The sequence below is a fragment of the Onychomys torridus genome, chromosome 21 (genome assembly GCF_903995425.1).
Source record: "Onychomys torridus chromosome 21, mOncTor1.1, whole genome shotgun sequence".
Classification (NCBI taxonomy): domain Eukaryota; kingdom Metazoa; phylum Chordata; class Mammalia; order Rodentia; family Cricetidae; genus Onychomys; species Onychomys torridus.
The window spans coordinates 21,621,727-21,633,405 of NC_050463.1; the positions used below are offsets into that span (position 1 = coordinate 21,621,727).

Below are 11,679 nucleotides of genomic sequence, written 5' to 3' on the forward strand. Positions count from 1 at the left end.
TGTATGATGTACAACATGATGCTTTTATACTTTTGGATATTCTAGGAGGAACAAATCAGTCTAGTTAATTAACTTTTTGTGATGAGAACATGGGAATAAACCAGAGATGTAAACTGTAGTTATCATGTTGTAGAATGTATCACTTGAACTTCTAACTGGAATTTTGATCACTTCAACACCACCTCACAACCCCGCTTCTCACCCCATGATGAGTGTACCCATAATGAGTTCACTAGTTTTCATTCCTATGATCACTGAGCAAGATCGCCTTTTCTTCCCATCCCTTCCTTAGCCTATTTTTGTTGTTGATGTTGTTAATTAAGTTAGAGTGAAAATGCAGTCATCGTCGTCTGCAGCCCCCCTCACCCCCCCCCCCCCGCCAAAAATCACACAGTAGACTTTCCTGAATTAGAGGAATTCCTAGAGGTCATCAAACCCCGAGTGCAATGGATGAATGAGTCTTACTTTGGGAAAACCACGTTTGTGGTCCTGGTATCTGTCCTTCTAGGTGAGTAATGTCTTTTTGATAAAACACATTCAGACAAGTTTGATGTGACTGATGATAGCTCATGAATGTTTCCATTGGCATTCTCCTGATGATTAGTGACTTTAATGACCTTTTCATATATTTCTTGGTCATTTGAATATCTTTTAAAAGTAATTTCTGACTCTGTTTGCTCAGTTTTTATATGTGTATATGCGTTGATTATTTTCTTCTTGCTTTTGAGTTGCATGAGTTCCTGAAATATTTCAGATAATCTTTTTTTTTTCTCCCAAATATATGGCTTGAGTGGGTTTTTTTTAAACCATACTATAGTTTGGCTGTTTGTTAATCATTTCATTTGCTGGGCAGAAGCATTTTAGCATTGTATAATCCCACTGATTTATTTTTGCCTGAGCTTTTGAAATGATACCATCTAGATTCATGTTACTACAAGGAAATACTAAGGCAATTATCTTATAAATAATGCATGGTTTTGAGGTTCTAGTACAAGTTCAAGTAGCCACATTGCTCTGGGTTTTTGGCCAGGACAGCATGTGACTTAGTAAATCACTCACATTAGAGGCCCAGAAGAAGAGGAACAAAGAATGGAGTTTCAAGATCTCTCTCAAGAGATTTTCTGAATGACCAGTTGGTAAAATAGCGTAAGCTATTTCATTTTCTTGCCTGCACCAATATAAGAGAAGGATCATCTACATCATTTAAAACGTTGGGATGTTTATTCACAACTTTGTTCTCTGTTATTTTTTTTTTCTCTCTCTCTGTGTGTGTGTGTGTGTGTGTGTGTGTGTGTGTGTGCGTGCACACACGCGTGCACACGTGATATATGCATACAGTGTGATGTATGGAAATGTATGCATATGCAGGTTCACATGTTCTTGCATGTACATGTGGAGGGCAGAGGAGGGTGGTGAATGTCTAGTTCGATCACTCTCGGCCTTTCCCCCATGACAGGATCTTTAGTTGAACCTAGAGCTAGGCTTAGGCCAGCAAGCCCACAGTGCTCACTAGGGCATGCCTGGTTTGCACGTGGGCTCTGGTCATGCTGAACCTCATGGTTCTGTAGCATGGGCTGTGATATTACCCTATGAGTCATATTTCTTACACTCTTGAATTCTTCCTCTGTCATCTAAAAATGTACATAGAATTATATGACATTTAAAACACACCAAACTCCCTTTCTTTCATTTTTGAGATTGTAATATAATTACACATTTCTCCTTTCCGTTCTCCAAGCCCCTCCATATACTGATTTTTGCTCTCTTTCATATTCATGGTCCCATTTCTTGTTAACTGTTTTATATATATATAAACACACACACACACACACACACACACACACACACACACACACACACATTTCCCTTTCTTCCCTCTAAACTCTCCTATATATCTCTCCTCACTTTTCTCTAAATTAATAGCCTCTTTTTATTGTTATTGCATGTATATAAATTTCTAAAAAAATATTTTATTTGTGCTTTAATAAAGTTTGCCTGGAGACTAGAGGAAATAGCAAGCCTTTTAAAGTAAATATAGCAGTCAGGCAGTCGTAGCACATATCCTTAATCTGATCACTTAGCAGGCAGGATCTCTGTGTGTTCAAGGCCACACTAGGGAACAGAGCCAACTGTGGTGACACATGTCTTTAATCCCAGTACCAACCATAGAGACATGGAGGTCTGTACAGACAGGGAGTGACAAGGAAATGAGGTAGCTGGGCTAAGATAGCCAAAAAGAGGGCAGAACGGCAAGGCAATAAAGGCACAGGTCAGACAGGAAGCAGCTTGCATTTGGAAGTTGCAGAGTTGGTGAGGTAAGGTTGGCTGGTGGCTTTTCCTATTTCCCTGATTCCTAAGGCTTTCACCCCTATATTTGGCTCTGTGTTTTTTATTTAATAAGACCATTTAGAAATTTGTCTGCAAGTTAGAGATTTTGCTGGTTTAGAAAAATGGTAGTTGTAAGTTCTCCAAGATCCATGTTTTCAGTAATCCTGGGTAGATGTCTGGGTTTTAAGTACCATGCATGGTTTCCTTCTTATTGAGGTCTGATGTTGTGAAATACTAGTTGAAGATGTGTTACATTTGTTTATGCTGTGGAGCATTTGTTTAATGATGCAAAGATGTGTGGCATTGTTTTATGTTGTGTTTGTTTAACTCCATGAAACTGTGTTACTCTGCCTGTCTAAAACACCTGATTGGTCTAATAAAGAGCTGGAATGTCCAATAGCGAGGCAAGAGAAAGTACGGGTGGAGCTTGCAGGCAGAGAGAATAAACAGGAGGAGAAATCTTGGAAAATAAAAAGGAGGAGCAAAAAGAGATGGAGAGGAGAACTCCAGGGGCCAAACACTCAGCTCACAGCAAGCCCTGGAGTAAGAAGTAAAGAAAGGTGTAGAGAAAAGAGAAAGATAAAAGTCTAGAGGCAAAAGGCAGACAGGATAATTCAAGTTAAGACAAGCTAGCAAAAAACAAGCCAGGCTAAGGTGGGGCATTCATAAAAAAGAATGACTCTGGGTGATTTATTTGGGAGCTGGGTGGTGGGCCCCCAGAGAGCAAAAGAGCCAAAAAAAATTAAAAACAACCAACTATAGTCTGAAGTCCACTTAGAGAGCTGTTGGTTACTGCCAAGGTATGCATGTCACTAATGCGTGCTGAGGATTATTTTGCCATTCTGCTCTTTGCTGTGGTTTTATAGACATCATGGCTGGGTAAGACTGATTGTAGCTTCCCTCTTTTGGAAGCCTACATGGTGCCTTCTGGTACAACAAAACCTAGTTTTCGGGGATCAGGCATGCACTTTAATTCCAGCTCAGAAGCCTCTGAGCCCTGTTTCTGAAGAGCATGGTGTTTTCAGGAATAGGGGGCAAACAAGGGCTTGTTTTGGGAGTCTCTTGGATAACCCAAGAACTCAAAAGAGGGCTTTTCATGCCTGGTGCTAGGTTTCATGTTAGATGGTCTTGTTTGGAGGGGATATTGTCATTCCAGATGAGAAAATTGTATTTGAACAGTGTATGCATATTTATACACACTTACATGTATATAGGATTTTATAAGTGAATAGTTAATATAGTTAATAGTATGATTTCTTTCTTTCTTTCTTTCTTTCTTTCTTTCTTTCTTTCTTTCTTCTTCTTCTTCTTCTTCTTCTTCTTCTTCTTCTTCTTCTTCTTCTTCTTCTTCTTCTTCTTCTTCTTCTTCTTCTTCTTCTTTTTCCGAGATAGGGTTTCTCTGTGTAGCTTTGCACCTTTCCTGGAACTTGCTTTATAGACCAGGCTGGCCTCAAACTCACAGAGATCTGCCTGCCTCTGCCTCCCAAGTGCTGGGATTAAAGGCATGTGCCACCACCACCCGGCAATAGTATGATTTCTTATTACTCTTTCAGACATTCTTACTTTTACAATTGTCCCTCGGTTTTCTGCATTTATCTCCCCGCTCCATAACTAGAGTCCCTCATTTCCCCCATTTCGCAAATTAGATCACTTGTACCCACAATCCCCATCTCTTTTGTCTCCCACCCACTTTTACCCCAGCAGTCCTCCCATTTATTTTCCTTATTCCTGTGCTTACTCCAGAGTATGTGCTCACATCTGAAGATTTGGAGCTAGATCCTCTGATGAGAGAGAATATGTGGTGTTTGTCTTTCTGGGTCTGGGTTACCTCACTCAACATGATCTTTTCTAGTTCCGTCCATTTACCTGCAGAGTCCATGGCTTATTTTTTTTAACAGCTAAATAGTACTCCACAGTGTGTATATGCCACACTTTCATTATTCATTCCTTGACTGAAGGACATTTAGATTGTTTCAATTTCCTATCTACTGTGAGCAGGGCAGCAGTGAACATGACTGAGCAAGTATCTATGGAGTAAGATGTCAAGTCCTCTGAGCATATGCCAAGGAATGTTATAACTGGGTCATATGGTGGATTTATTTTTAGTTATTTGAGAAATTTCCACACTGATTTCCAGAGTGCCTTTAATCCCATGAACAGTGAATGAAGGTTCCTCCTTCCTCACATGCCCCCCAGCATTTGCTGTGTACTGTTTTGTTGATGTTTGCCATTCTGAGTGGGGGAAGATGAAATCTCAAAGTGTTTTGATTTTTATTGCCCTAATTGCTAGAGACAATAAAGAAATCTTTTTGAGATACTTTGTAGCCTTTTTTTTCTTCTTTTGAAGACCTCTCTGTCCAGGTAACAGTCCCGTTTTTATCTTTCAAATGGGTCATTTGTTTTTTACTCTTTTTTCCCCCTAGTTCTTTTCACATTCTAGATATGAAGCCTCGGTCAGATGGTTGACTAGCAGGCAAAAAATCTCTCCCATTCCATGAACTTCCTCTTCCTCTTCTTGATTGTTTCCTCAGCTGTGCAGAAGCTCCTTATTGTCTGAAGTCCCACTGGTCAATGGCTAACCTTAATTCTTGGTCAAATGGAATCCTATTCAGAAAGTCTTCTCCTATACCTGTACCGTGTGGGCTACCACCTAGGTTTTCCCCAGGCAGCTTCAGTGTTTCAAGTTTCATGTTTAGGTCTTTGACTCCTTGGGCTTTAGTTCTGTGCAAGGTGATACATATGGGTTAGATAGAGATGGGTCTGATTTCATTCTTCTTCACGTGGATATTCCTCCCACCATTTGCTGACTGTGGTAGGATTGTGTTCCCTAAAATATTGTGCACCCGAATAAACTTATCTGGGGTCAGAGAACAGAACAGCCACTAGATACAGAGGCTAGAAAATGAAGGCATTCATGCCTTTAATCCTAGCATTCCAGAGACAGAAATCTGTCTGGATCTCTCTGTGAGTTCAAGGCCACATTGGAAACAGCCAGGCATGGTGACACACGCCTTTAATCCCAGGAAGTGAGGGCAGAAAGCAGAAAGGTATATAAGGCATGAAAACCAGGAACGAGGCTGGTTAAACATTCAGGCTTTTGAGAAGCAGTTCAGCTGAGATTTGTTTGGATAAGGACTCAGAGGCTTCCAGTTTGAGGAAACAGGATCAGCTGAGGAACTGGCGAGGTGAGGTGGCTGTGGCTGGTTCTGCTTCTCGGATCTTTCAGCATTCACTCCACTACCTCGCTCCAGGTTTGGTTTTATTAATAAGAACTTTTAAGATTAGTGCTACAGCTGAACATGTTCTTTTTCTCCAGTTTATCTTTTCACTTGATTAATTATACAAAACACCCCATCCATGCATTTTATTTTACTTCTTATCCTGAATAAAACTCTACCCTTTGTATATAATTATAGCCTGAGAATGAGAACTCAAGGTGAAAAGGAAGGGGAAAAAAATAAAGCCCTAGATAGCATCATTTCTGAGACATTTCTGAGAGAACAATGAAGCTAATCAAAACTTATGACTGGAAAACTTAAGCACACTTCATTCACAGATGGCTTACCGAGGTGATGAGCCCATAAGAAGAATTTCTTTATGGTCACTGTCAACTACAGTGTTCCCAACCTATGACTCTTTATCTTTCTGAGTGCCTCTTAAGAACAACCGAAGCAGGCATCAATGCATTAAAAACCCTGACTTCTGCAGTCTCAGACACTGGAAGGCTATTCAGGGATTTATTTATGCCTCTTGTCTCCATCTTCATTAAACAATATCTTCCAGCATAGGAACTGGGAGCATCCTCTAGGACAGCAAGCACCTTTATAACTATCTTTTCCAATTTGAAAATATTACTTCCTTATCTTCACTGGAAATGAAGCAATAAAGTTTTAAGTAGGAAAAACTTGTACAAATCTGATGTCATTTCTGCTGTATTAATATATTCCAATATATATTATTGATGTTGCAGTTTTTGTAGGTCATGGATCAAGCCTTTGTTTTAAGAAATGAAACTCCCTGTGATTCCAAATAATCTGACTTTTCTAGGGAAGTACAAAGGTAAGTGCTCATCTTCATGGAAGAATGTCTTCATTACCCACGAAAAGAGTAGTAAACTTTAAATGATATAAAAAAAGCACACTTGTCAAAGTTTGTTATAACCCTTGATATGGATAATTATAGCGACTAAGGGGTTTGTAGCCATTTTATTGGTCACGATCCATATATGTGCATTATATAGATACACTGGCAGCATTTATTACATAATATTTTAAATTAGCAATGCAGAGAGAGAGGTGCCCATATTCAGGGGTCATTGGGTTCCATTAGGCTCCAATAAAAATGAACTACATCTTCTTTGTGCAGAAACTGATTACTATGACAACATATTGGGTACAACAAGAAGAAGAGAGTCTGAGTTGTATACCTTCTGTATAAGGAAGTCAGAGCAGGAGGAGCAATGAAGGAATGTGGCTAGTTACTGTGTTATGAACAATGACTAATTCATTTACCTTAAAAAATAATTTCAGCATTTATTCAGACACTCTTATTTCTTTGCAGGAATCCCAGGGACAAGTGACCAATGCTTCATTTTCCCATGTTCCTGCTTAAACCGGTAGATTCATAAATGATCCCATCTCACAGAAAGAAAATCTTATTTTAATCATTCTGTTGTGTATTTGAGTCCCATGATTAAAGATGTATGGAAGTACATCTTTGGATACTTAATAATTTGCCTCATTCAGTGCTTGCTCACAATCTTGTGTCAGTGAGGAGGAGCTTAATGAATTAAGAAGTTAATTTGGTGTCTCCATGAAATTGAGTAATAATAATAATAATAATAATAATAATAATAATAATAATAATATATCTTCAGGGCTCTATGAGTATAATCCTGGTCCATATTTTCAGGTAGAAAGCTTTAACTGCAAATAAGCATTTTAGGAAGACAAAAGATTTCAAAAGCAAGTTATATTCTGCACATCCAGGGGAGGCAGTGGGTAAAGTGAATGTTAGCCAATAGAAGGCAACTCATATTTTCATTTGTGTGTGTGTGTGTATGTGTGTGTGTGTGTGTGTGTGTGTGTGTGTAGTGTGTATTGATTAATATATTTGAACACAGTTTTATGGACATCTAAAAGAAAAACAAATTTTGATGTGTGCTTAGCTAGACTAGAGTTTATCTATCATCTCTAAAGCATATGGTCAGAGTGTTACATATTATAAAAATGTTAAGTAATTGTACTAAGAAATTCATCCACTGTGTTGGCCATTTGAGATACTATTTTGATGAATCTTGTTATACACCTGTCAATTATGTATGAATCAGAAATATCAACAGTTTCTCACAGGTGGTACTCAGTGCTGCAGAGAGTTGTTAGCATTTAAAAAAGGCTCTTTCCTTTTTGATCTACTGATTGGATAATAGTAGCTTTATTGTGTAGCTGGATGGTTTCCTGTGTCCCAGCCTGTCGGTGACCTGGACAAATCTCTCCCACTCACGTCCCCCGAGGAAACACACAGAGGCTTATATCAATTAAAACTGCTTGGCCATTAGCTCAGGCCTACCACTGACTAGCTCTTACACTTAAACTCAGCCATTTATATTAATCTATATATTGCCATGTGTTCTGTGGCTTTACCTGTGTGCCATTACGTGCTGTTCCCTGGACGGGCTGGCATCTCCTAACTCAGTCTTCCTGTTTCCGGAATTCTCCTTGTCTGTTCACCCCACCTATACTTCTTGCTTGGCTACCAGCCAATCAGCTTTTTATTTGTCAACCAATCAGAGCAACACATTCACAGCATGCAGAATATCCCACAGCATTATTGTCTTCAACACAAGGAAGTTAGTATGTAAGCAGAATGCTAGGTACTATTGCTACACATGAATACACTTAGCTTCTTTCTCATCAGTGTGATTAACTGCCTCATGTACAGACATCCAGGGCATCCAGAGTGAGAAACCAACTTGTCATCATTTTTCAAATCATGTTTGGTATACTGTAGACAGTACTTGTTTTCAAACTGAAATTCTACACTCTTAAAAATGCCTCTGCCTTTCCCCCAGTGTGAACCCCTAACAAATATTATTTTTCTTCCTATTTCTGTGAATTTAACTACTTCAGGCATAAGTGGGATTATATAGTGAGATTTTTTTTTTTTTTGTAATTTCTGTATTTAGTTTCAGTATCTTCAAGGTTTATGCATGCTATAACATGCATCCATTCTTTATTCCTAAGGCTGAATAATATTATGTAAATTATAAAGAAACAGCAATTATAAAGCATTATTTATAAAACAATAGATATTAATAAAATAAAATGTACTGTTATGTGGATTTCCAAATTTTCTCTATCTATTCACCAATTAATGGACTTCTGCAGTATTTTTGGTTTTTTTATTGGTTTCAACAATACTGCTGTAAAATATCATAGCATTACATCTTACTCTCATTTTACCTACAACTTTCTGCATTATATGATTATAATAATTATCCAGTATGAATTATAAGCTTCTTGTGGGTAGGATCCTTGTTAGTCTTTTATTTATCTAAAAGTCCATAGCATCAAATAAATTTTTTAGAGTTAACAGGTCTTAAATATGATCAATTGGAGCTAAACACTTATCAGATAAATTCTAGGCTTTGGAATTTCGACACAGCAATTCCCACCATCATAGACAGGAAGTAAAAAAAGCAATGCATAAGTTTTCAATGATTGTGTATAAAACCCTCTGCCCTGTGTGAGTTTATAACTTCCTTTAAGAATGCTCAGAGCATGTGAAAGAAACTCTCTAGACACTCGAGTGTGATAAATTACATTGCCACGCTACTCCAGGTAGTACACAATTATGTAAATGTTATGGGTGTGAATCTAGAAGAACAACATTCAAGTTTCAACGGAGTTAACAGCTTACATCTTTATTATGACACAAAATAAAAAAAAAACTATATTCTGGTCTTGTGGAGAAACATTATGAGGGGATATTATAAATACCTACTTAGTTAACCTACTAACTCAAGATGTGCTGTTTTAGATGATATGATTTTCTTCAATGTGTTTATATTTATAACATCCCATGCATGGGAATGTGGACAAGGAGCTAATTTTTAAAATGAATGTAATTAAAATTGTCAAGTTTTTCTATAGATCCCAATTCTGGACTAAGTAGATTAGTGTTATTCATTATTTTAATATGAGGATTCTATACTTTTACAACTAGTGGTTTCTTTTTTTTTAATAGAAGAGAAAACCGGGGAGAACTTCCTGTTGTCTACTAATTTAGACAACATTTAATCCAAATTTATTTACTTACAGTTTTAATTCTAGCAGTTTTAAGGGAACAAAATCTATTTATGTATTTCTGGTTTTATTTACCTTTTTCTTTTCCAGGTACATAGTTAGATACAACTAAGACGGCAGAAAAGGTAGTAATTCTTTTAAAATTATTTGAAAATAACTCTTGAGTCATTTTTAACAGGTTCTTATGTAGCATATGAACTCCAACCTTATTAATATTCATGTGGATTTAACTTCCCAATCCTTCACCTATTCTTCTCAATGGGCAGCTGCTGCTACTGATTTGGTTTTCAATCATCTGAGGCCATCCTTTGGATGTGCTTCATGGGGTTATTCTGCTTCAGCTATCTGAAGCTATCATTTCCGTCACCATACCTCGAATGCCACTTCACTGTTGTGGGGACTGTGTGGGATCCTACTCTGTGCTTGAGTCATAATCATCCAGCCAGGCCATTCTTTATCAGCATTTAGGACACTTCAGTTTGCTTTGACTCTTCCAACTAGAACTTCAGTGAATATGTTTGTAGTATATCATTTTTCACATAAGCTAACATATTTCAAGCATGAGCTCCTATAAATGAAATTTCTCAAAGAGATTTCATATGTGTCTTTATTATGATAGATGTTAAAATGGATTCCCTCAAATACATTCAGGGTTGTTCGGAATGAATTTCCTTTAAAAGTCTCAGAGTTCTTGATAAATGACATGGATTCAACATCAGGAGCCTGGGAGGAAGCTTCAAATTATAATTAAATTAAAATAAAAGCAAGCACAAGAAAACTGGTACATGCCCACAAGAAGCTTATAAATCATTGTGGAGAATTATTATAAACATAAAATGCAGAAAGCGCTGTTGCCAGCTGTGTTTAGTCACAAGGAGTAGAGGATAGAGAAGGGCGATCCCCCCCTTTTTTATTATATTTGTGTTTTAATTTTACACATCAGCCATTGGTTCCCCTGTCCTCCCCCCTCCCGCACCCCCACACCCCTTCCCCCAGCCCCTCTATTCCCATCTCCTCCAGGGCCAAGACTCCCCTGGGGATTCATTTAAACTTGGTGGATTCAGTACAGGCAGGGCCAGTCCCCTCCTTCCAGGCTGAGCAGAGTGTCCTTGTGTAAGCCCCAGGTTCCAAACAGCCAGCTCATGCACTAAGGACAGGTCCAGCTCCCACAGCCTGGATGCCTCTCAAACAGTCCAAGCCACTCAACTGTCTCACTTATCCAGAGGGCCTGATCCAGCTGGGGGCTCCACAGCCTTTGGTTCACAATTCATGTGCTTCCATTCATCTGGCCTTTTGTCTCCGTGCTTTCTCCGATCCTGGGCTCAACAATTCACGTTCCCACAGTCCCTCCTCCTTCTCGACAACTAGACACATGGAGCTCCACCTGGGGCCTGGCTGAGGATCTCTGCATCCACTTCCATCAGTCACTGGATGAGAGTTCCAGCCCGACCTTCAGGGTGTTTGGCCATCTGACCAACAGACTAGATCAGATCAGGCTTGCTGTGGACCACTGCCAGCAGTCTACAGAGGATGCATCACTGTGGACCTCAGGGGACCTCTCCAGCACTCTGCCCACTCCTGTTCTCATGTGGTCCTCATCCATCATGGTCTACCATTCCTTGTTCTCCCTTTCTGTTCCTGATCCAGCTGGAATCTCCTGCTCCCCCAAGCCTCCCTTCCCTCAAACCTTGCCCTTCATTTCTCCCACTCTTGTCCAGGTTGTTCATGTAGATCTCATCCATTTCTCTGTCATTGGGTGATCCCTGTGTCTTTCCTAGGGTCCCGTTTTCTAGGTAGCCTCCCTGGAGTTGTGTAGCAGTCTAGTCATCTTTGTTTTACATCTAGTATCCTCCTATGAGTGAGTACATACCATGTTTGTCCTTCTGAGTCTGGGTTACCTCACTCAGGATGATTTTTTTCTAGATCCATCCATTTGCCTGCAAACCTCATGATGTCATTGTTTGTCTCTGCTGAGTAGTACTCCATTGTGTATATGTACCATATTTTCTTTATCCATTCTTCAGTTGAAGGGCATCTAGGTTGTTTC

At 39.0% G+C, this 11,679-nt stretch overlaps 1 non-coding gene across 1 annotated transcript; it reads right to left on the minus strand.

Annotated features, from left to right (window-relative positions):
- Nucleotides 1–351: 351 nt before the first annotated feature.
- On the minus strand, nucleotides 352–516 carry LOC118572052. The gene has a single exon (XR_004943432.1). It is a non-coding gene; the product is annotated as a U1 spliceosomal RNA (small nuclear RNA).
- Between the last annotated feature and the right edge of the window lie 11,163 nt (nucleotides 517–11,679).